The following is a 25917-nucleotide window of genomic DNA, read 5'->3' as shown; positions in this document are numbered from 1 at the left end:
TAGCACTGAGTCATATTCCATTGTCTAGAGGTATCACAGTTTATCCATTTACCCACTAAAGGATATTTCTATTGTGCTTGCTTATACTTTCACAGAATCATTGTTATCTTTATCATAAACATTAACAAATCTCTATTAAATACTTATAATATGCATTGGCCCATAATATTCATGTAATAAACATACCTTTCAATTTAAACAGGAATCCAGATTGTTGATTTTGAAAGTTTATTTTTAATTAAAACATTCATGTTAATTGTATTCCTTTTTTGTCTCTTTTAATTTTAATTTTATCATGGTGTTTAGTACTAGTAATACTAGTAAAAAGTTTAAGTTAGAAGAAACTACAGAAGCCCAGAAACTTAAATATGAAAGAGGCTGATGGCAGAGAGAGAGACATACTGTTGGGGTTGCCATATGCTCTACAGGTTTCTTTTACTCCCTGTCAACAAATGCTATTTCTGTTCTTCACTTTTTATCAACAGAATTGAGAGACATAATAAAGAGTTATAATTATGTCTGTTATTCAAGATATTTCTTTGCTTTCTGGTTTCTGCAACAGAGTGAAAAGACCAGTTTAAAAGTATTGTGATTCTATTTTCAGGAAAACAAAACAAAACAAAACAAAACATGTTTTTGTATCTATAGACAAAGATCTGTTCAGAATGGTTGGCTTTGTGGGGTAAGTTTATGAAGAACTTTCACTTACTATTTTAGTCATTAAAATTTTTTAACAGGATTATGTATGATTTTTGTAATCTAAAACTGTTACAAATTAGTAATAAAGACAATATTATTTGTTGTTACTTTTATTAAAGTTTTTTGTTTCTTGTTAACATTTTAACAATATAATCATTATAATTATCTTTAGCACCAACACTAACAAACATTAAATATTTATAATGGTGCCTTTTGGATTAACTGTTGTCCTGGCTTTTAAGAAGTTTTATGGGCGGTAGAAAAATTGAAATTCATTTTGAAAACATAAAAACTTAGCTATTTTAGCTTTAAGTTTGACTATTTTGATAATAAATGGCTTTGAGTTCTGTTACAAAGGATCTAAAAGTTAAATATATCAGAAATCACTTATAAGTAGGATGGCTATGTAGTTTACCCTCAAATCAGCACAGTTTTGAGAATGAAGGGGATTGCTATTAATAGTTACTCTTGGCAACAAGTCTCAAATGGGACTGTCCCAGGCAAACCAGAACATATAGAAATGATGACTCTATTAATCAACTAAAAATAAAATGCTAATGAAACAGATATAGAAAAACTTATTAAAAATCTGTTTTGATGAATATAGTTTAATATAGAATTGTTCTGATGTTAAGTTCGAACACTTTTTAGGTTTCATGTTACTATTTAAAGTGATACATGAGAAATGTGTTATTAGGCTAGTATACTGTGGGTGGCCCATTTCAATGATCTCCAGGGGGTTCATAATTGAGCTACCCAAAGGGCCTCATTACGAGGCTGTTTTCTACCACCTCACCAAGGACTTGATACCACTGAAAATGATGCTCCAGTGTGGTCGTGGGTGTAATTTTTCATCTAGGAATGCACTTTTAGCTTACATGCACCATCAATCTACTATTTGTCTATCAGAACTTTGTTGATATAGTTCATTTGTGTAGAAATTATTTGCAATCCATTTCAACAGAGGGAGAGAGACAAAGGGAGGGATTGGGGTGAGGGTGCAGTTTAAGTCTGAGGTGATTCTTAAAGAAAAAGAAACTCTATTGTATTTGAAAACGCATTTTTTTACTAATTATTCTGCTAAGTAATCCTACTTATCATGTATTTAAAAAGACAAGGCAATTTCCCACTGAATGTGGTAAAAATAAAAAGGCTATAAAGAGAAAATAATTTAGTGTCAAGACATCCTACTGTGTTTGCTTATGTGTTTGTAAATCTGTCTACAGTATCATTGCTTAAACAATAGCCCACTCTACCAGGTACATGGAAACCTTTCAAAGCTCCATAGACATATTTTAAAGATAGTAATTGTCATTTTCTATCTGGCCAACTGCTGGGATCTGATTGGTAATTACCTTATTTCAGGGGAAGCTTCAAAAGCTAATCAGAGGTGTTATCAGCTATAACTTCTACTGCTGCTGCACAGAAAACTTAGCAATAAAGCAAAAACTGTAAATTCAGGATTTATTTTTTTGCAAGGGTGTGCCTCATGCTTGGAAGATTAATGAAGAATTCCCAGCCCACTGTTTATTAAAGATCCCACCGTTCTATGGCATTTTAATTGTATATTCACTCTTTGACATCCTAACTAATGGTTCTTGCTAAATTAATAAAAGCAACATATTAAATTTAAATCCCAGATAAGGTAAAGATTGCCGTTTTAATATCCCATCTATATCCTTTATCTTTCTACAGGGGCTTTCAGGCCAGTAGTTTTAATAACATGCATGAATGAAGATGCTCTTTTTTAACTCAAATGGTGGTAAAGAGTTTTTCCTTTATATTAGCAGGCAATCAATTCCAATAGCTTTTTAATGCTTTCTTAAAGAATCAATTTTAAAGCAGACGCTCTTCAGGGGACCCTCTTCAACTTCTTCACAGCCGGTCTCCTAATTTTCTATTACAATGCAATCTAAAGCAGCTACAAAAATAATGCAGATAATGTTTGCTGGGTAATGATTTCCAATTTCCCCATTCCATGTACCCTGTTATTAGGAGGATCATCTTGGTTGTGTAAATTAATTTTCAATTCACTTCAGGGGAACATTACAATGATTTATTCAGCATTGGTGTTGAAGAAAGTATTGGGAGGATTTCAGCAATCCGAGAAACAAAATCAATTTGTTCTGATTATCACCATGTTAAAGGGGAAAAAAGGAAAGAAACAAAAGAGTCACTCAAATGTGTGTCTTGACTGTAGCATAGACACTAGCACCATGATTCGATGCTAGGCTGTGACTCTGTAATACAAAAACTGAACAAAAGAATGGTGTTTGGTAATACATCTCTACTTGGAAATTAACTAATGGAATAGCCAGATTTATTCCTCCATATGATATTTTAGTTACCTGCCTTTGAGGCAGGATAACCGTTCGTATTTCTTTGGAAAAGAAAAGCAACACAGTAGCTTATAATCAAGAAGGAATAGTTTCCCTAAGCATAGTATAACTAGCTAGTTAGTTTGATTTTTTTAAAGTTAAAACAGGGGCCATGATATCAATATATCATAACCATGAGACATACAACATTTTTTATCATAATTTGTATCACCAAAGTTTTTCCAGGATTGTGTATGAACTACGGTTTTTATAATATTCTAGAAAGGTCATTCTTTGTAAAGGTTTTACTGACCTTTTACTTTAGTCAGTTTGTATGTGTGCCGGTCACTTGGGCCAATTTTAATCGTGCCCAGGTGTGAATGCAAATTGCCAATATCATTCACTTCTCCAGATCACTTACCATTTGGCAAATACTTATGAGCCTCTACACTGGGCTGTGCACTGTAGTGAGAGCTAGAAGGATGATGAAAAACAAAAGCAAATGCTGTAAAATGATTGCTTAACTATAAAGGCATATAATATAAGTATTTAACCAGGTCAGGAAGACCAGAGCAGGTTTCCCAAGGAAGTAATGGTTGAGTTTCTGAAATCTGAAGGATGGGGATGAATTAACCAGGAAATGAGAGGAAGGGAACACTGTTCTAGGACAAGAAACAGGATCAGATTTGCATTTTGAAAGAAGGCCATGACTGCATTGTGGGGAACGAACCTGGGAAAGGCCGATTCAGACAGGAGGCTGTGGCCATAGCCTGGAAAAAGATGAAACATGCCAGGGTAGATTTGTTATTTTTCCAAGCCTCTGCTCACCCATCTGTGGGTGGCTAGGCTGGATATTCCTTTCTTGATTACTCTGTAGCTCAAGATGAAGATCTGTGTGCACTGAAGTGAAGTGGACTTTTGGACTCCGGAAACTAGGCACCTGCAGAATAAAAAGAAACGCAGACTAGTGGGAGTGAATTTGGAATCACTGACTGAGACTTGCAGGGTCACAGAAGGACCCAGAAGTGTGAGCTTGACTATTATTTTGAAGTAGTATGCAGAAATTTTCTTGTTTTAATAGAAAATTTTTACTGATAGCACAAGCTTTTCTTCAGTCTGACTTTGCTTCTGAGTTGGAGCCCACCTTCTCTTTCCAGTGAGAAGTGCTCTAGTGAAGTGATTAAGCACTCACAGTCTATGCTTAGCTTAGCACGAAGCCAACTTCTCTCCCTTACCAGCTCTATGACTTGGGAAGGTATCTAATCTTTGAGTTCAGTTTCTTCATGTGTAGGGCGAGAACACTCAGTGCCCGCTTCCTAGAGAGCTTGTGAGGAGTAGGTGAGATAAGGCTTGAGAAGCTCAAGTGGAACCCCTGCCTTGTACTATGCAGGCTGCACACCTGTGCTTGGATTAATCCATAGTTGTTTGCATCGAGATAAGCAAGCAGGAAAAAGATATTTTGGCATCAGCTGGTGGTGGATTGGGTCAGAGTTACAGTCACAACAGTGTCAATCTAGGTCAGTCAGGTTTAAATGACACAGGCTTGGCAGTTATATGCCACTCAGGAGAGAAGAGTCCCAGGGATTCAGGAAGCAGGGCAGGGGTAAAACAAGTTTACTGAAGATCCTCAGTAAGGAACACAGAATTACGGTAGGAGCGATGACAGGCACTAGAATCCTCAGGTCAAGATGGAGCTCTGTAGCAGTGGTCACTGAGACTGCAGCTGGTGGTTTCTGTTTACTTTGTAATAGCTCTCTGTAAGACCTGCTCTCAGGATACTCACTTTTGTCTGGTCAGGCCTCTCAAGTTCTCCGGCCTCCACAGTACTGCCTGTAGAGCTCTAAGAAAAGATGGTTCCTAAGCACTGGGTACTGGAGTCTGGACTCATGTGCACTGTTCTCCTGTCTAAGAGCTGGGCAAAGGCCTGGGTCATAAGGATCCTGAACAAGTCCCACCTCTTCCATTATCAAATGTACTCTGACCTGTTGGTATGATTTTCAGCATTAGATTATCCCCAGAGTAAATCCCTTAAAGAAGCCTAAACACAGGAACGTTATTTCTTACGGGAATGTACAAGGTTGTCTTCTACATTTGTAGAATGAGTTCAGTGTAGAAGGAAGTCTTTTCCATAATCATAAAGAAGAGTTAGGAGTAGGTTAGGTTATATATGAAATTGAAATGAAATTGAAGCATGACCTAAATGGAAATTATATGAAAACCCCAGATTCTCTCTCTAGCATGATCACCATTATTGTTCTCTCAACAATGCCAGCTTACATGAATAATTAATCTGTGTGTATGTATGTGACTATTAAGTTGCGCTGTTGAAAAAAAAGGAAGTTTAAAAAAATATATTAAATGTTATTAATGTTAAATGGTGTTGTGGCAGATACGAGTATTGCATATTTGAAAAATGTATTTATAAGAGTTAGTGTATAGATTTTTTAAATGCCAGTAATTTTTCCCCATGCATTCCTAGATCCATTATGAAGGTTGTCAAAGGAGAAGAATCCATCATGATTTCAAACGACGTGGTAAGCTACAGTATTAATCTCCTGATTCTTTTTGAGTTTTAAGAGTAAACTGACAGCTTGAGTTAGAAGTAACCGTATTTAAAATATTCTGTGTGTGTGGGAGACATTACCTCCACTTACCTAATCTTTCAAATCTATATAAAAGGGAAACCTGTCTGCTGGTTTACTAATGTGTCATGTGAAGAAGGATATGTGGATTGTCACCAAATTTGTAATGTAAGTTTGGAATGGCCTGATGTAAAAATGTAAGCTGTGTAGGTATCATCTACAAGATTTACTAGGAGGGCTCTGAAGACTACATCAAAGAGAGAGGTAGCCACCCCCCAGAGAAGCTGAAAATGAGGATGGATGTTTTTCACTAAATATGGAAGATATGTGGGAGACCATCTGACTTTAAAAAAATCAACTCTGACATACTTGAAATTCTTTTTGAGGGAACCTGAGGACACCTAAGAGAGGGAGAAGAAATTCAACTTTCAGAGGTTGAAAACGGTTCAAATCAAGGCCCATATGCTGCTCAGTGGGAAGGAATCATCCTACATTTGAGGTCACGTTGGGTGGTGAAAACAATCAGTACTTTTAGCAAATGATGGGAGAGATTCTCAGAATTCCAGGCATTGGTTTGACTTGAGCTGTTTCTTACATGAGTGACTGTTTCTTACTCAAGTGAATTGTACATTATAGCAAGGAGTTTTAAAAAATATATCTGTTTTTAAAATGGAATCAGGATTAGTGAGTTTCCTAATGTAAGGTGGGAAGTCCAGCTAAGAGGTAACATAAAAACCTCTTATAAATGAAGCATCCAATAATTAGAAATAATAATTGAAATTAGTTTTTAAGAAGATCGGTCTAATGAAGAATCAAATATTAAAGGAGGGAGTGAAAGAGATGAAAATAAGCAATATAGAGTATAAGGGCAAGCCCTCCTCCTTCTTCTTTTCTCTTTTCCAAAATTCCTCCCTATATTTATATTTCACTACCTTACAAACTGAATATATAAATTGGACAATGGAGGATAAAATTTAGAATAAAAATCCAACAAGTGTAGTTAATGAATAGATTTATCTGAAGTTGGTATGTTAGTCATTTTAAGCAAGTGCTAAATTTACTTCTGAAATTCAACACAAACAAAGTATGGTGAGGTTTTGATTCATATTGTGTCAAAAGAAAAATGTTTTTCCTGGCACTGTGTACCAAAAGATTTTATTATGTGATGTCCAATAACCACAAATACAACAATAATTAAAACATTATACAACATCTATTATGTTAATAATTCTTTTAGTTCTGTTTATAATTCAGTTAATAATTCTGAGTTCTTTTTCTAAACCACACTTAGAATGAACTTCATACTTAACACAATTACTAACATTCCTGAACATATCTTTTGCTGTTGTATCTCACTTATTGCCTTGAACATGCTAAATTTGCACTTTCTGTTATATATATATGTATATGTATATGTGTGTATATATATATTTATGTATAATCTTCACAATAATCCTATGAGGTAAGTAATATTACTAACCCACTTTAAAGATGAAAATATTGAAGCGTAGAGGAATTAAGTAATTTGCCCAAAGCTACCCTATTAAAAAGTAGGAACCAACATGGCACATGTATACATATGTAACAAACCTGCACGTTATGCACATGTACCCTAGAACTTAAAGTATAATTAAAAAAAAAAAAAAAAGTAGGAACCAGGGTTTGAGTACAAACCATCTGACTTCAGTCAGGGTTCTTAACTATGATGTTATACTGCCTATATATACATCTAAAATGTATAGTGTATGTAACTGTGTGTATCTATACATGTCTCTCTATATAGATATACACATGAAATATCTAATAAACCAATAATCTTGGATCATCTGTTGTCAACTCAGCATCCCACAACCCCTTTCCAAGATCATTTCTGCACTGTAGAAAAGAAGTCAGATATTATATTTCCCAGAATCCTCTTTTCCATGTTGCTTCAGTTTACAGCTTGCCAATGAGAGGTGCTGCCTGATATTGGAAGATGGGACAGAAGGAACCAGTATTCTGCAGAGGCAGTTGCATGAGCAGATGTGAAATGTCCTGGAGGCTCCCCTGGTAAGCTGAGAAGCACCTGCTTTCCTACTATAGACTGAGACCATTGATGGAAGCTTTCCAGAGATTTGAGAATTGCAGAAGCTTCTGTGAGCTATGAAGAACCACCTGCCTTTGACCTTCTGACTGAGATATTGCTGGAGGCTGCTTCAGCCTTCTTTCTCATGGCTCTTTTGAGCTTTCTAAAGCCCCAAACCCTATCTTAAAAATGACAAATGTGGAATGCAAAGAACAGCTTTTCTTTTTCTGATTATGGCCTTAATATAATACAATAGTGAAATCATTAGCATAGTGATTAAGAACATTGGCTGTCGAATCAGACATATTTAGTTTAGCATTTTGATTCTATCCCAAACTGGCAAAGTTACTGAATGTATCTAAATTTTAATTTGCTCACTTGTAAAATATGGCTAATAATAGTACCTATTTTTTAGCTCATTTGTAAAATAGTACCTATTTTTAGCTATTATTACTATGGATAATAATAGTGCCTATTTTTAGGGAGTTCTGAATATTAAAAGAAGTAAACCACGTAAAGCACTTAGCACAGTGCTGGATACTAACAATCGTTATTGTGATCTAACTATAATTTTGCTTAGAAACATTTATTCAAGTTTTCTTACATCATCTCCTCTATGAATATGAGAATTTGACATGAAATTTTAACTCTACAAGTTAAATGGGAGCTAAGATAATATTGTGCAGTCGGTTCTTTTTGAAGCATTTTTAATGAATAAATTAATTTTCCTAAAATAAAAAGGTACTGTAGGCTCATTGTAAAAAGTTAAGAATACAGAAATGTGTAAAGTCTAAAATCAGGGACTCTCCACCACTGTAAAATGACTATTTATAGTTCTGTGTCTATTTTTCTATACTTTCTTATATGCATATGTATATTTATATACACTTAAAAACAGGATGAATTTATACTTTCTTTTCTCACATTTTTAACGTAGCAATTAATCTTTATGATTCATATATAGAAAAAACTATTTTAGTCTTTTTAATGGCTACCTGGTATTCCTTTGTATTACTATGTCACACAGTCTTGTCTCAATGACTATTAAGGTTATTTCCAATTTATTTGCACTATAAAAAGTTTCAGGCCTGGCACAGTGGCTCATGCCTGTAATCTCAACACTTTGGGAGTCTGAGGTGGGAGGCTCTCTGGAGCCCAGGAGTTTGAGACCAGCTTGGGCAACAAAATGAGACTTCATCTCTAGAAAAAAAAATTAGCCAGGTGTGGGGTTGAGCTGTTATAGTCTCACCTCCTTTGGAGGCTGAGGCAGGAGAATTGCTTGAGTCCAGGAGTTTGAGGCAGCAGTGAGCCATGATCATGTCACTGCACTCCAGCATGGGCAACAGAGCTAGATACCATCTCTCTTAAGAAAAGAAAGTTTCAGTCAGTATCCATGCAACTTTGTAAAAAATGCAATAATTTTCATTAGAATAAATACTTGCCCATGCAGTTTCTAGGTCATATAACATGTACATTCTCAATTTTAGTTCATATTGTCAGGTGTCCAACAGAAAATTGGAAATATGTTTTTACTTCCAGCAAGAGAACATAAAAGTGTTCATTTCTGTACACTTTTGATAAGCTTTGGGATAGCTGGTGATGTAAGTATTCTGTTTCCAGTAGCCTGGGTCATAGATAATTAAAATGTCTCTTATCCCATTTGAATCAAATGTTCATTGTTATAAGTGAGTCTTTGTTAAATTCTGAAAGGCAGTCAGTTCTGAAGAAAATTCTCTGATGAGTGCCCTGTGGGCCAGGATTTTGTGTTCTTGAATCAAGGAAAACCATATGCTTTAGATACGAGCTGCAGAGACCGCAGATCTGACATTCCATTGTGAACATGTAGGAGCCTGATTTAAGTTTCTGCTCAGCTTCACGGTTTTCCAATCAAATGGAGGTGAGCTGTAGAGATGCTGAGGACATAGATTTCTTTTAAAAAATTGTTATTGTTTTATAAGTACATGACCACATATTCAGTTGAAATGTTTAGGTTCTATGCCACATATTAAGAAGAGGTGATTTTGGCCTGATAATCTACCTCTGTCTTAAAAACAATTCTATTAATCCAATTCCCTTAATTAAAATGTGAGATTTTGAATAAGAGTAAAATCTTATTGCTTAACTAAATAGGTTAAAAGGTTTTCTCTTTTTTTTGAGACGGAGTCTGGCTGTGTTGCCCAGGCTGGAGTGCAGTGGCACGATCTCGGCTCACTGCAAGCTCTGCCTCCCGGGTTCACTCCATTCTCCTGTCTCAGCCTCCCAAGCAACTGGGACTACAGGAGCTCACCACCACGCCCGGTTAATTTTTTTGTGTTTTTAGTAGAGACGAAGTTTCACCGTGTCAACCAGGATGGTCTTGATCTCCTGACCTCGTGATCCGCCTGCCTCGGCCTACCAAAGTGCTGGGGTTACAGGCGTGAGCCACTGTGCCCGGCCAAAAGGTTTTCTAAATAGTGGAATGAGTAGAGCTCTTGGGTAGAGTCATTTCATTTTAGTTTAAGCTGCTGTAAAACTGTGTTTGTTGGGTGATGGCAACAAGAGAAAACAGGCTCAGTTGCTTTCTAAGGCCATTTCATAAGAGCAAATGGGAACACTAACCCAGGGAAAGGTGGCATTTTCCTTCTTGCTGTGACTGAAGAGAAAGATGCCACTTCATCAAGATCTGCATCTATTAACTTAATGTAAATTTAAAATATAACAAAGGATAGATCTGTTTTAGGCCATTGGAAATATAAAATTAATTTGTCAAAAAAGCAATTCTTTCCCCTCTAATTTTGGTAGTAATATTATGTGCAGCCTAGTTTGTGATCCTGCTTTATAAGTTGTTTGTCTAGGAAATCAGAAGTAGATAAAAATGAAGATTTTCTTATTGATTCTTATTGGTTTAATACAGTAAGACTTGAAGCTTTTTATCTATATACTCCTTTGACTGATTCTCTATACAACTAATTAGAACAAAAAAATCTAATAAAAGAGCTCTGAGATTGGAAAGGATTTTGGGCAAGATATTCCTAGTAGATTGATATTAATTTGACTTTCCTGGTTCTCTACTAAAATTAGTTTGAAGATGGTAGGTGTCAGGAGAGGACTATTGGAATAGGTTTTGCAAGAAGAATCTTGTCAATTTTAACTTAGAACATTTTACAAAATGTTCATGTAAAAACTTAACATGCTAACAATACATATTTAAAGGAACTATACCTTTGTAGAAAAGAAAAAAACAATGAAACTTATTTGCAAAGACTCCTAAATAAGAGCCATTTAAATGAAAGTTGCATACCCCCTAATGCATGGGTGGACATGGGCCTGCATCCAGTGACTCTTCTGTGCTAGAGCATAAGAACTGACATTTTGTTTCAATACAGAAAACTCTCGATGGCCACCATAACTCCAAAACTTACCTGTTGAAATGGTATCACAGTTCAATTTCTCTCTCTGCCCAGTGCACTTTGCCCCTCACTCATAGGTATTGTCCTTGGGAAAGAATTTCCCAGTAACATACTGCACACAAATTTCAAGTCTCACATTCTGTCTCTTGGGAACATGACTTAACATACGCCATGCCTAAAACCTGGGTAGGGGTGGCTGGAAGGCTAGGCTCTGATGAGCCCATATTTCTTTTCATGTAATCCCAAGACATTTCCATGAGGTTTTTCAGCAGACTAGTCAAACTTCTTTCATTGTGATTCAGGGCTTTGCGAGACCAAGGCAGAAACAGCCAGTCTTCTTAAAGGCTGGTCCCCCAAAATAACATAGGCATCACTTTCTCCACACTCTATTGGTCAAAGGAGTAGTCCAGCCTAGGTTGTAAAATGAGAGGAAGGGGATGGGAAAAATACGGAAGAATTTTTGTTCATCTGTAAGCTACTACACAGACTCATTGACAGGGTGAAAGATTTTTTCTCATGTCTCTTTAGGGGAGTGCAGTGTTAACACTCTCTGAATGTATTCATCAGCCTGATGCCTTTTTATATTTTCTATAGAAAGAAATTAAGACGTCCTCATGGGCCATGGCTGGGCAGAAGGTGTGATGGAGATGATAATGTGCGGAAGAAAGATAGACACATTATTCCTCTTCTGTGTAAACTTTTAAAGAAGTAGTCACCATAGTTATACAATTTGAAATTGTATGTGATATAACATAGCAAAGCAGAAGCCGAGTTGGTCAGAAATTAAGAACATGAGATCTGAAATCAGATAGATTTGTATTTGTGCTCCAGTCTCACTACTGCATGAATATGAGATTGCTGATAAATGAGTCTTCAGGTCTCACTGCTCCCATCTGCACAATGGGCATAATGATGCCCACCTCATGGGTTTTGAAGGTCAAGTAAGATGAAATATGATAATATCCAAAAGTACTTGTTTTAGGTCTGATGCACAAAAATACTCAAGAAATAATGATAAAAATTGTAAAAAGAAAATAACAGGAGCCATGATATTGATACGAAGCAAGACAAAATAAAAACTTTAAAAAAATATGAAGGGAGAAGGAGTAATGATAAAACTATGAGTAAGATTGAAGGCATTCATCACAGACACTCAATCAATGCTGCAGAACCTGAACATCGTGAAGATGGTAAATAGAAAAGAAGCTGAAGTTTAGGGTGCTGGTAAAGATTAGACTACTGTGTGAATAATTAGAGAGCATCTTTCTTTCTCAGTGCAGTCGAAATCAGGCAGCTTGTTTTCTAGTAATCATGTTTTCAACATTATTCATATGCAAACATAAAATTTTAGGTTTTAGGAAATAAACTGAACTCTCCATACTCTCTCAAGTCACTAGAAAGTCTCCCGTCAGTTATTTCTTTCTCAGTGCTGATTAACTATGGATTCAACTGGTGGTCAAAATCGAGACTTGCTGCTGTGTCTGTGTTTTGAAATTTTTATTTTATTGACTTTTCACAGGGCACAGTTAGAGAATGGGAAAGCCTAGTTTGAACAAAGTATTTGTATCAAGCCATCTCACCCATTAAATATTGATAATTTTACATTACAGTTCCCAAACAATAAGGATTTATTGCTCTCACATCAACTGGTCCAAAACAGAAGCAAGTCTGTTTTCCTTCCCCTGTGGTTAGCACAGTGTGTCTGGACAAACAGGCAATTAAGTTCTTAAAATATGAACCCAAATGAGGTTGAGACTGGGTGTGTTTACATATTCTACAGCCAAAGACTTTTAACTCACTAAGGTGGCTTAACTTATTCTGACTCTTCTGGATAAACATGCACATTATCCTCGATGTTTACACATTTTTTTTTAGCAAGTTTTAGGAGAAGAGATGGATTATTTATAAAATAAGAAACTTATTTTTCACATCTTGATATTGATATGGTGGAAAGCCGAATTGTACGATGGAAAAGGTCAGAACACCTTGATTATATGTCAGTTTCATTCTTTAGCTAATAGTGCGACCTCAGGAAGGTCACTTTATCTGACCTACAGGTATGTCATCTATAAAATATACCTGATGATAATTCTTAATCGACCCACCTGTCAGAGCTCTTAGACACAAGTGAAATTATGAATAGGAAAAGTTGTAAAAGTGTCATATAAGGCTCATTTTCCATTAATACTTTAATACTAAATCCATAAATGTTTATAGTATGTTTGCCTACCCATGACCAAAAATATTTTGGATGGAAGTGTAAAAAAATCAGTCAAGATATGCATATGTTCTATTTGCAAGAAGTAATAATCTATTTGTTTAAAATTATATATACATATATAACATTTTTATAAAATATATAATTTTAATGTTATTTAATTTTGTATATACATTGTATATACACATGAAATATATTATAAACAAAATTGATTTTTAAAATTTTAACTTTATGTTTGAGATGGGTGGGCCTCACTTTGTCACCCATGTTGGAGTGCGGTGGTGCTATCTCAGCTCACTGCAACCTCTGCCTCCCAGGCTCAAGCAATTCTCCCACAACAGCCTCCTGAGTAGCTGGGAACACAGGTGCATGCCACCACGCCCAGCTAATTTTTTGTATTTTTGGTAGAGATGGGTTTCACCATGTTGCCCAGGGTGGTCTTAAGCGCCGGAACTCAGGTGATCCACTCACCCTGCCTCCCAAAGTGCTAAGCTTCCAGACGGGAGCCACTTCACCCAGCCTAAAATTTAACTGTTCAGTCATGTTTGAGGTTGTGTTCTTAAGTTTTTATCTACTTTTTTAATGTTCTTTCTTTCTTTCTTTCTTTTTTTTTTTTTGAGACGGAGTCTCGCTCTGCCGCCCAGGCTGGAGTGCAGTGGCGCGATCTCGGCTCACTGCAAGCTCCACCTCCCGGGTTCTTGCCATTCTCCTGCCTCAGCCTCCCGAGTAGCTGGGACTACAGGCGCCGCCACCTCGCCCGGCTAATTTTTTTGTATTTTTAGTAGAGACGGGGTTTCACTGGGTTAGCCAGGGTGGTCTCGATCTCCTGACCTCGTGATCCGCCCGCCTTGGCCTCCCAAAGTGCTGGGATTACATGCGTGAGCCACTGTGCCCGGCCCCAATGTTCTTTCTTAAAAGCTGGTTTTAATATTCACTGTCTTCTGTAGCTGCTTCCTTCCTTGGTTTTATTGTATCATCTTTTGCAGTTTGTTACAATCAATATTGTTTATGTAAAAAACTGCTTGTTATCTGTGTCTACTTCAGAAAACATAGAGTTCCATACTTTTCTTTTTATTTTAGTAAATGTAAAGTGGTGGTATTGATGGAAGGTTGGGGAGAGGATATTTCAAGTAAGTCTCATATAAGATATAGCTGGAGATAGTTATTAAATGTCAAAAATCCTAAGCATGAAGCATTCAGGAATTTACAAGAGAAAAAACAGAATAAAATTTTGGCCTCATCCATATAAATTGTTTTTTTCATCGGAGCAATTTTGATTACTTTTTTTTTATTTCCGTCCTCCAATTTGCTCATTGCCTTTGTCTATATGTTCACACAGTTAACAAATTGGCTAATATTTCTGGTTATCTTCACAACTGATTTTGATGAACTAATTGACCATATAGCAATTTTATTTGGTTGTTAATAATAGATGTGAAGGCTGGGCGCGGTGGCTCAAGCCTGTAATCCCAGCACTTTGGGAGGCCGAGACAGGCAGATCACGAGGTCAGGAGATTGAGACCATCCTGGCTAACACGGTGAAACTCCGTCTCTACTAAAAAATAAAAAACTAGCCGGGCGAGGTGGCGGGCGCTTGTGGTCTCAGCTGCTCGGGAGGCTGAGGCAGGAGAATGGCCTGAACCCGGGTGGCGGAGCTTGCAGTGAGCTGAGATCCGGCCACTGCACTCCAGCCTGGGTGACAGAGCAAGACTCCGTCTTAAAAAAAAAAAAAAAAAAAAAAAAAAAAAAAAAAAGAATAGATGTGAATACCGAATTGACTGTGTTACAGTTGTTAATTTAGCTGTGCAGACAAGGTGTCAGAAAAGACATTCTGAAATATGTATAAAGTGCCTTACATTCTCAAATGGTCACAAAAATGTTAAACCTACAGTCAAAATAAAGTTTAATTTGAATAACTTTTATTTTCACAGACTACACATTAAAATAGAATTCAGTGGGGAACGTAATTTAAAGTGTTCTGATATAATAGGAAAATGGTTGCTGAACGTTCTTCTGCGTCAAACAGATGGACACACCTGCTAGATTAACAATGAGGCATATTAGCAAATATTGCTGTCGGTCAGTGCTGAAGAGGATGTTGGCTCTTGCAATTATGATCTTAGGCTCTTTGTTGATTTTGGTGAAATGAGAAAATTATGTTTTATTTCATATCATTAATAACATTTCATCTTTTCTGAATTAGTGCTATTGAAAATTAAAGAGAATTTAATTATTATGAAATGGGAATTATGCAGTTTTAATCTCTACTGACAGCCACTGTATTGCTTGCAAGTCTCATTTACTATCTGGCCCTTTGGGAAAAGTTTGCTAACCTGCTGCTAGGGTTACTACTGCCCTATAGTGAGAGTTCAAGGTTCTTTTCTACTTCAACACCAGTTGTCTCTCCATCCCTGGATGCTAAGGTGTCCCACTCTGCTTCAGATCAGGGACAACAGAAATTCTGAGGCACCTTTGGGCCAGGGGTCTAGGGGTTAGAGCTTTGGGTGAAATGCACAAAGGAGTTAAAATCCAAAGTACAGACTTCTGAGCTTGCTGTTTGCTTTTGTTTTTGTTTTGCTTTTCTTTTATGACAGTGTCATACAGGGATCCAAAGTCTTCTCTCCCTTGGGAAAATGTTACCTTTTAAAACATTACATTTAACACATAATGATTTTGTACATGTATATGGTACAGTGTGATGTTTTGATCTGTGTACACATTATAGAAGACTCGATCAAGTTCATTGCTGTATCCATCTGAAAGCCAGTTGGTAATCAGGATAGAGTCCAGGGCCCTAGAGTATGGGTGGGGGGTGGATGTGCTAGTTTGTTGCTCTGAGCCCTAAAATTATCTCTCATTGTTTTTCTTCACTATACCATTAATGTGGAGAGATCATAAACTTAGGTTGCTTTTTTTTTTTTTTTTTTTTTTTAGATGGAGTCTCTCTCTGTCACCAGGCTGGAGTGCAGTGGTGCGATCTTGGCTCACTGCAACCTCCACCTCCCAGGTTCAAGCGATTCCCCTGCCTCTGCCTCTGCCTCCTGAGTAGCTGGGACTACAGGCGCACACCACCGCACCCGGCTAATTTTTTGTTTTTTGTATCTTAGTAGAGACAGGGTTTCACCATGTTGGCCAGGAGGATCTCGATCTCCTGGCCTCGTGATCTACCCTCCTCGGCCTCCCGAAGTGCTGGGATAATAGGTGTGCATGTTTAGTGAAAAGGGGTAACAGTGAATATCTGACACATTGTCATGTGGGCCAAGACACACAAGAGTTTGCTTCATATGGGGTCCATTCTAGCTCACTGTAGTTTAGAATCCCATTCCACATATTGAGGCCAACTTGCAGTAATAAAGTATGTGTGTGTGTTGGTCTTTTCCACTGGAAATTTGTGGTACCAGTGCTTTTTCATCCAGGATTCAAGATTCCCAGCCGAATTTCCCTTTCTCCACTAAACCGGCAACAACTGTTGTTGTTGTGACAGTTTCTACCCTCAAGTGATTCCTAGTCCAATGATAAAAACATAAATGCAAAGAGCTAACTATAATGACATGTAGTAAGTGAGAAATTACTTCATAGAGAAGGTAACGTTTCTCAGTGGTGTAAAAGAGCTGGCGTTTACCAGCTCCATTGTTAAGTATTTAGGAATCGACAGCTGAGTTGTTAAATCATTGGCAGCTTGAAATGGGCTGTGGTAGGGATATCTCCACCATGGAAATTGGCAAACAGTGCAAATCGGGACTTTTTTTTGTTCAGAGAGCCTATTTGCCAAAGTAGCACTGCATTTGAACTGGATAAAGGAGGGAGGGGAGAGGTAAATTTATTGTAAGCAGAGGGGGCAGATATTATCATTAAAATGTAATACAGTATATTAAAATATCAATAACTTTTGACATTTGAAAAGGGTTATTCTCTCTGATACATAACTATTAATTCAATCTTATTCATTAATATGTGAAAACCACATACGTTGTTTTTCTTTTATATTTACCACATATTTACAGGGTAAGCACATTTCATACCACAATCATCTTTTGATCATTTTCTCTAATTATTCTTCACAGATTTGTCTACATGTATGCAGGCATCCAGTAGGCTGTTATGTTTTCCTCCAGCATTTGGTATGGTTCAGGAAGTCTAATGTCAACCCGAGTTTTAGCCATTTATGGGCAAACTATTCCCTTTTTCTTTAATGCTTTATAATCCCAAATTTCCATTATTTTCAATAATGAGTCTTACTGTTTTAGCTTGATATATTTAGTGAAGTTTCTAAATCTATAAGTTTGTTTTTCTTCACCTCAGGCAGATTTATATGTATTACAAGGTTTCCTTGAGTGATGTCAGCATCAGCTTTCTAAAGTTGATTATTTTTTTCCTTTTATTCATATCTATGAGTTTTCTTGTCACTTTCACTTCCATTCTTTCCCTTTGGATTCAAGGCTTCTCAAATTTGCCATCCTTATTACTGATTTGATTTGATCACATCTATTTTTACCATCTCTAATGGGAGTTTTAGCTCTGCTCTTGCTCTGGTGTTTCATTGCATTCTTTTTCTACTTTAGTCAGAGTTCTTTGTATCTCTGCGTTGATCTTACACTCTATGCTCTTCACCCCCTTTTTCCAGAGGCCACTTTCATCTGTCATGGTTTTGAAGACATCAAGCATAGTCTGCTTTTGCCTTTTCCTTTCCCTACTGATTATTTTTCTTTACTGATTATTGTTCACCCTTAGCAGATAGAGATCCATCTAGATATGGCATTTTTCAAAAGGCAGTTTCTTAGTTTCATTACCTTGGTCTGCTCTTCACCTAGGTTCAGGCAGCTTCCTTCTTTGGCTCTGGAACCAAAGGCAGATTTATTTGCACAGATCTGCACACCTTGCTCAGATAAGTCTGTTTGTAACAGTAGTTAGTCCAGAAAAGATTGACTATGGAATTCTTTTCTTGAGAGGAGTGGCATCTCAACCAATGCTTCCCAACGTATGGTTCTGATGGCCTTGGGGACCCTGAAAGGATGTATTGGGGCAGACTCTGGCTGGCTTAAAAAGTGATTCCTTAGGATCTAGGGAAAAAATCGCATATTTTTGTGGTTTGTGCATGTATTTTATGTATTTATTTATGTATGTATTTATTTATTTGCTAGAGTTTAGAGCAGCAAACGGAGGGTAAATCAAAGACTTTCCTACTACTGATTTGGACTCACCCTTCTTGCTCTGTTCTGTATTTGCAGCTGTATTGTTTGTCGTGGAGCAGTATTTCTCAACAGTGGCACTATTGATATTTTGGGTCAGATAATTATTTGCTGTGGAGGCTGTCTTGTGCACTGTAGAATGTTGTAGGAGTTGTGTTTCCGGAGTAGGGCACAACCTCTCTGGTTTCTGCTCAGTAGATATAAGTAGCAACACCCCATTCCCAGTTGTGATAACCAAAAATATGTCCAGATGTTGTCTGATGTCCCCTGGGGAGCAAAATTATCATCCCTTTCTCTCATTAAGAACCACTGCTCTAGAGGCTATGAACACATTTCTAAATTTCATGAAACTTTCTCCAAAATCAAATTCTATTCTTTTGTCTAAATTTGATTGTATTGCTGCCAGTCTTTTTTTTTTTTTTTTTTTTTCTATCTTCATAGGCATTTAGTAGAATGTATAAAAGGCTTATATGAGGAATTGTGTTTTTGGTTGCTGTATTTTTTTATTTTTTCATCTGCCAAATAATCACTGAGCACATAATATATTCCATGTTTTCTCCTGGGTCATGGAACAACAAAATTGAGTAAGACTTTCTCTTTGTCAATTCTCATCTTTGGAAATTATTCTAGGATTTATATAAATTGTCATATTTATCTTCAAATTTCTTGCCTTTTGTCTTTCTTAATATTCTCATGATGTTTTTCTACATCTTATCTTAATGTAGGACTTATCAGTACCTTTAAAATGTTCATGTCATTTACAGATTTCCAGAGAAGGGGGATAAAGTGTGGTGTTCCTTAATCTTATTTGATCATGGGGCTCTATTTTCTTCAGAACATCTTGTGAGATAATTAGTCCAGGGTATAGACTTTGGAAAATATTCATCTATACATTTCTTTATTATCTAAGGATGGATGATACTGATCTTTTCAGATTAATGTCTTTAGCCCTGATATTCTACAGAGCCCCAGACCCCAATATCAATTCCTCTTGTATATCTCCAGATTGAAGTTTCACAAATATCTCAAACTCAGAACTTCTTCCAAGACAAAAAAAATTCCGAGGCATTCCTGACCCCCAAAATCGAGTATAAAATCTTTCTTTCCTCTATATCATTAACACTGTTAGGTCAAAACCTTAGTTCAGTGTTGGTTGGTGTCCGTTACAATTCTGTCTTTCCTGCTGTACTGTGAGAACTCAGATACCGTGTCTGGGTTTCTTCTTCACTTCTCTCCTCAGAATTTGGAACAAAATGGGTGCTCAGAAGATGTTTTCTTTAAAGTACAAACACTGGGCAAAAATAATGCCATTGACAGTTTTTAAGAAAATGTTCTTTAGCTTACTTATCCACAGACTTAAATTGGGGTTGGAGGATACCCAATTTGATGTTGAAGAAGAGCACTTTGGGAGGCTGAGGCGGGTGGATCATGAGGTCAGGAGATTGAGACCATCCTGGCTAACACGGTGAAACCCCGTCTCTACTAAAAATACAAAAAAATTAGCCGGGCGTGGTGGCGGGCGCCTGTAGTCTCAGCTACTCGGGAGGCTGAGGCAGGAGAATGGCAAGAACCCGGGAGGCAGAGGTTGCAGTGAGCAGAGGTCACGCCACTGAACTCCAGCCTGGGCGACAGAGCGAGACTCCATCTCAACAACAACAACAACAATTGTAAAAAAAGCATGAAGGCTGGGCATGGTGGCTCAAGCCTAACTCTTTGGGAGGCTGAGACAGGAGGATCACTTGAGGCCAGGAGTTTAAGACCAATCTGGGCAACACAATGAGACCCTATTTCTACACAACAAACAAACAAAGAAACAAACAAAACCACCACCACCATCACCAACAAAACCTCAGGGCAATAGGATACCGGGATTTGCCAAAGACAAGCTTGAATGAATTAACAATTCTGGATAGTGCTAGTAATGTCTTTGAAAAAAATTTAAGTGTCTTTTGTTCTTATGTTTGCTTTTTTGGCAGACCTAGGGATTTTACAGGTTGGCTTGTGTCCAGTGTGATGATTAAACATTTGTTTCTTAAAAAGAGAACTGATTATTTTGTTCTGTGTTGCTCAATTCAAGAGTAAGTCATGAGGAGATTTGGAGGGATGTACTGAAGTTTCATCTGGTTTGGTGAGAACAATATGCTCCCAGATAATCATTGCTTTGTAATAGCTCAAGAAAGAAACAGTTCTTTTTTTTTAAAAAAGTTAAAACTCTATATAGCATTTAATTTCTGATTAAATCCAAACCAGAATAAACATCATGACTGAGTTTTAGGAAGTCCACCAAATCCTTCTGACACGATTCTTTGCTGGACCAAGAAATACCATTTCTTTCTTTAGTTTTTGAGATGGGTATGTTATGGGTACATTTATCTTTTTGTTCAGGTGCTGTGAGACAGAGATGAAAAAGACAATCTGTCAAGCCTTAGGAAAAAATATTAAACAAGCATCTCTAGGAAATTGCAAAATAGTTTCTACTTTATCAGGATTTCCAATTCCGAGTATCTTACTTTGGAACTTTTGTATTACTTTAATGTCACTCATAAAATGTTCCATTTCTGAAACTGCTAGGTTCCACAGAAATCAGGAACTTTTTTGTGTAATCTATAAGAAGAAGACCATGTATTACAATTTGTTGATTGTAAAAAATAAATAAGGTTTTTTTTTCTCCATTATCAAAGTTGACTTTTTTTGTTTGTCATAAAAAATGAATGTTAGCTTTCTGTTCTAAGTCTGCGTAAAAAAAAGAGAGAGAGAGAGAGAGAGGCCTCCGAAGATTAAATTTCATATTGTAGCTATAGCTACTTTATGTTATTTAATTATTTCTGTGTCTATATCTAGCATCATTCCAAGTTCAGATACTGCAACCAACAACCTAGAGTACTTCCCTTTTTGTTATAGTGATTTAGACACCTAACATCAGGACACACTATGGGAGATACAATTTGGCCAAACTAGGCCTGTATTCACAATATAATTAATTGCTTTTTAATGGGGCTATTTAACAGCACTTAATGTATATTGAAACGTAAGTTGGTGATTATGTTTATTTAAGGTGAATAGGATAAAGATGATGGTCTTTGGAGGCAAAAAAAGTGTTACTGAGAAAGAAGTGATAACCGGACACATTCACATCACTATGCACCATCTCTATTCTGATAGAGAAGCCAAAAGCACAGGGTCAATCCTTTGCTTAAGTTATAAGTGTGGGATGTATGACCTATGTCATACATGTTATTTGAAATGCACATTTTAGCATATTCAACAGTTATTTTTCTGAAAAGCAAATTTTAGACATTTTTGTAAAGTCTTAGGAAATTGAGAGTTAATATATGTAAAGCTCTTAGAAAGTACATATAGCACAAAGTTCTGTGTATTTGTTATTATGGTACGTATAATATTCACTGTTGACTTTGTTAACATCAAGTAAATATTAAGCATCTATTACATGTAAAACACTATACTATAAACTATATGATTCACTTTAAAATATTTTTATTAGATAGATAATATTTGTATGTATTTATGGGGTACATGTGATATCTTGTTACATGCATAGAATGTGTAATGAAATATGCACAGTATTTTTATTCAAGAAGTTTGCATATTAATGGTAAAAAATTCATAAAAATGAAAATTAAGAATATAAAGCAGTATAGTAAGTATCTGGGGACATCAGGAGTTGAGAGACTAGAGAAATCCTTGTGGCTCCATGCAAGACATAGATTGGTCAGTTATATTGAAGGGAGGTTTTGGAAGGGATGGTAAACATTTCAGGAAGGAAAAGAAAAAGAAATGAAGATAGAACTACATAAAATATTTACAGGCTGGTTGTCCTGGAGGCCAGGCCAAGAAGATGAGATTAAAAAGAAATGCCAGAATCAGAGTCTGGACTTGATTCCATTTAGTTGTTGAAATTTTCTGAGCAGGGATAAGCCAGGATGATATTTGTGTTTCAGGAGATTAACATGACAGTTATACACAGAAAGATTCTAGGGAAAGGGACTGGAGGCTAATAAGATGGCTAACAGGGAAATAGGAAAATAGATAGCAGTAGAAATGGAAAGGAAAGATGAATGTAATGGACTTTGCCAAAGAAGAATGATCATGCTTTATTGTGTTGATGAGATATTATGCTTTGTATACTTAGCATATTAATTTTTTTCATTTACAAAAATTATTTCAGAGTTCTTAAGAATTATGGTCAATATTTCATAACTATTTTTGTTTCTATGGCTAAATTAATTAATGATAAATAAAAGAGATAGTAATTACAAAGTGCTTATAATTTAGTGCATATTTTGAAAGTTGATGCTAGAACTTGTGTTTTGGATTAGGCCAACCATGGTTCAGTTATGGGCTTTGCAACTTACTCATGTTAATTTGGAAAAGGTATGTAACTCTCAAAACTGCATATTTCTCATCTGTAAAATACTGATAAAACTTTTCTCATAACCTTATTATGAAGATATAATCTATTTTAAATGCCCAAGCATACACACAGCATGTAATAATTATGTAGTAAATGTGAAATGCAATTAACTTCAGAAAACTAAGTGTAGAAAAATAGAAAGCTGACATCATTGTAAAGCCTATTACAATGTCTGTGTTTTGTGTGCCTGGAACACAATGTACTTCATTTTTCTAGGTTCAAGGACCTTGTAATTTTTTGTATTTTTCTATCATCTCACTGATATCTCCATTAGAACATCATTTGTTTGTTTCTTCTTTTCTCTTTGACTATTTTCTGTTGGTGTGATTTGGGGATCAGCTCTCAGATCTTTCTATTTTACACATTTCCTTGGTGATCCCACTCAGATATTTTATCACCCATGGATGATTAATTATCATCTAAGTGCAGATAACTTCTGTGATACTTTTAAAGGTATATTCTCAAATTTTTTGATACACCTTTTTTTCAAGAGGTTGGGCTCAATTCTACTTCCTTTGAGTGTGGATCAACCTATAGATTGCGAAGACATGTTGTGAGAAGCCCTATAGAAAAGTCCACATAAGTAAGGAACTGAAGCCTCCAGCCACCGGACACATGAGTGAGTTTAGCAGTAGATTATCCAGCCCCAGTTAAGTCTTCAGAGACCACAGCCTAGAGACAAGTTGATCACAACTCCATGAAAAACTCTGAGCCAGAGTCACCCAGCTAAGCCACATCTGACTTTCTGACAGTCAGAAACTGTGTGAGATAATAAATACTTTTGTTTTGTTTTAAGATGCTAAGTTTGGGGATAATTTGTTATACAGCCATAGGTAATCAATGCAACCCCTGAATTTATATCTCCAGTCAGACCTCTCTACTGAGCTTCAGACTTGCATATCCAACTGTCTACTCGCACCTCTACTTAGATGTCTAATAAACATCTTGATTTCAATGTATTTGTGATGGTTAACATTAGGTATCAACTTGACTGGATTGAGGAATGCCTAAATGGCTGGTGAATCATTGTTCCTGGGTGTGTCTGTGAGGGTGTTTTGAGAGGAAATTGACATTTGAGTCAGTGGAATGAGAGAAGGAAGATCCACCCTCAACATGTGTGGGCACCATCCAATCAGCTGCCAGCACAGCTAGAACAAAACAGCCAAAAGAATGGGGATAAGCAGCTGTGGAGTCTCTTACTGTCTCTCCCTTCCCATGCCAGATGTTTGCTTTCTCTCCTCCTGCCCTTGGACATCAGACTTCAGGTTCTCTGATGCTTCAGACTCTGGGATTTGTACCAGCAGCCTCCTAGGGGCTCTTGGGCGTTTGGTCTCAGACTGAAGGCTACATTGTGGCCTTCCCTGGTTTTGAGGCTTTTGGACTTGGACTGAGCACCTATCAGCTTCTCTCTCCCTGGCTTTCAGGCAGGTTACTGTGGGAATTCACCTTGTAACTGTGTGAGCCAATTCTCCCTAATAAACTCCCTTTTATATATACATATATGCTATTAGTTCTGTCCCTCTGCAGAACCCTGACTAATACAATGGCTTAAAACTAAACTTATATTCTTTGCCCTTTCCCGGTCACCCCCAAGGCCCCAGTATCACTTTTTCATGCCAGTTACTGAAACCTGCTAAGTTACTAAGTGTTGAAGAAATCCTTGACTTCTGTCTTTTATCTTCTTTCTCCATCTGTCAGGAAGCTGTTAGGCTCTACTTACAAACTATTTACTGAATTGATCACTTTTTAACCACCTTACCTCTACCATTCTATTACAAGTCAACCAGACCTCTTCCCTGGATTATTGCAAGAAACCCCTAATTGCCTCTCAGATTCTGTCCTTGACTCCCTGCCTTACTGTATGTTTTCAACACAGAAGGCAAAGTTAGCCTTTAAAAGCTTATTCTTATCCTTTGAAAAATGAGTCAAATTTCCAGTCATCGTAATGATGAAGTTTCTTGTATTGGACTAGCCTTCCTGCAGATAGCAATTATAAATCCTGGACAAAATATTTTTTGTAAAGCTATTTGAAGGCATTGGAGAGCAATCAAAACTAGGCAGACACTGAACAATATCTGACACTGAATAAAGGAAACCATGCTGGGTGACAGCCACATTTACAGTGAGGGGAAATACCCAATCAATGAGTGGTACAATTGGATACAGCTAAGCAGAAGGCACAGTTTTATCAACCTGTGATGTTAGAGAACAGAGTTAGAGGCTAACAGAGTGTGTAGAAATTAACAAGAGAAAGTCCAGAAATGAAGGAGCCACAGAAACAGGATACTCAAAATCTTCAGTTTAACTGTCTTCAATCCTTTGTGTAATTTTCTGAAATTTGTGTATAGGGTATACTCTAAGGAGTCCAGGGGAAATAAAAACTTAAAGGATAAAAAAGCTAAGCATAGATTTCAGCCATTGCCTCTTGGTGTGATGACAGTGTTTGGAGTTTGAATCCTGTTTGATAAACACCTCAGACTTTCTGTAAAACCCATGAAATACTCTATATTAGATATAAATACTGTGTTTGCTCATTAAGGGCTATACTTTAAGTCTAGGAATAAAGATGAAGTAGATCGACCCTAACAAAATGTAAAATACAATCTTCAGAAATGCAATGTGATTAGTCAACAATTTAACTGGTTGCCAGAAAAAGCAAACAAATGAACAAGCAAACAGAAAAACTAACAAAAACACCACTTCTGACAGGAAGTTAACAGAAACCAGAGTCTCCATCCATAATACCAAGTGTGCAAGCAGGATTCATTAGATATATGAAGATAAAGGAAAATGTGAGCCAACTTCAGGAACAGAAGAAATGAACATACCATGAAAATTAGCAGACAATTAACAGTAAAGGACTTTAAAACATATATCAGGCCGGGCGCGGTGGCTCAAGCCTGTAATCCCGGCACTTTGGGAGGCCGAGACGGGCGGATCACGAGGTCAGGAGATCGAGACTATCCTGGCTAAGATGGTGAAACCCCGTCTCTACTAGAAAATACAAAAAAACTAGCCGGGCGAG

At 36.8% G+C, this 25917-nt stretch overlaps 1 pseudogene; it reads right to left on the bottom strand.

Moving 5' to 3' along the window:
• The window catches only part of LOC111547266, a 124186-nt pseudogene that overhangs the window by 94194 nt on the left and 4075 nt on the right, over positions 1-25917 (bottom strand).

The sequence above is a fragment of the Piliocolobus tephrosceles genome, chromosome 5, assembly GCF_002776525.5.
Source record: "Piliocolobus tephrosceles isolate RC106 chromosome 5, ASM277652v3, whole genome shotgun sequence".
Lineage (NCBI taxonomy): Eukaryota > Metazoa > Chordata > Mammalia > Primates > Cercopithecidae > Piliocolobus > Piliocolobus tephrosceles.
Note: the sequence above shows the minus strand (reverse complement) of the source record. Positions and strands in the feature narration are given on the sequence as shown.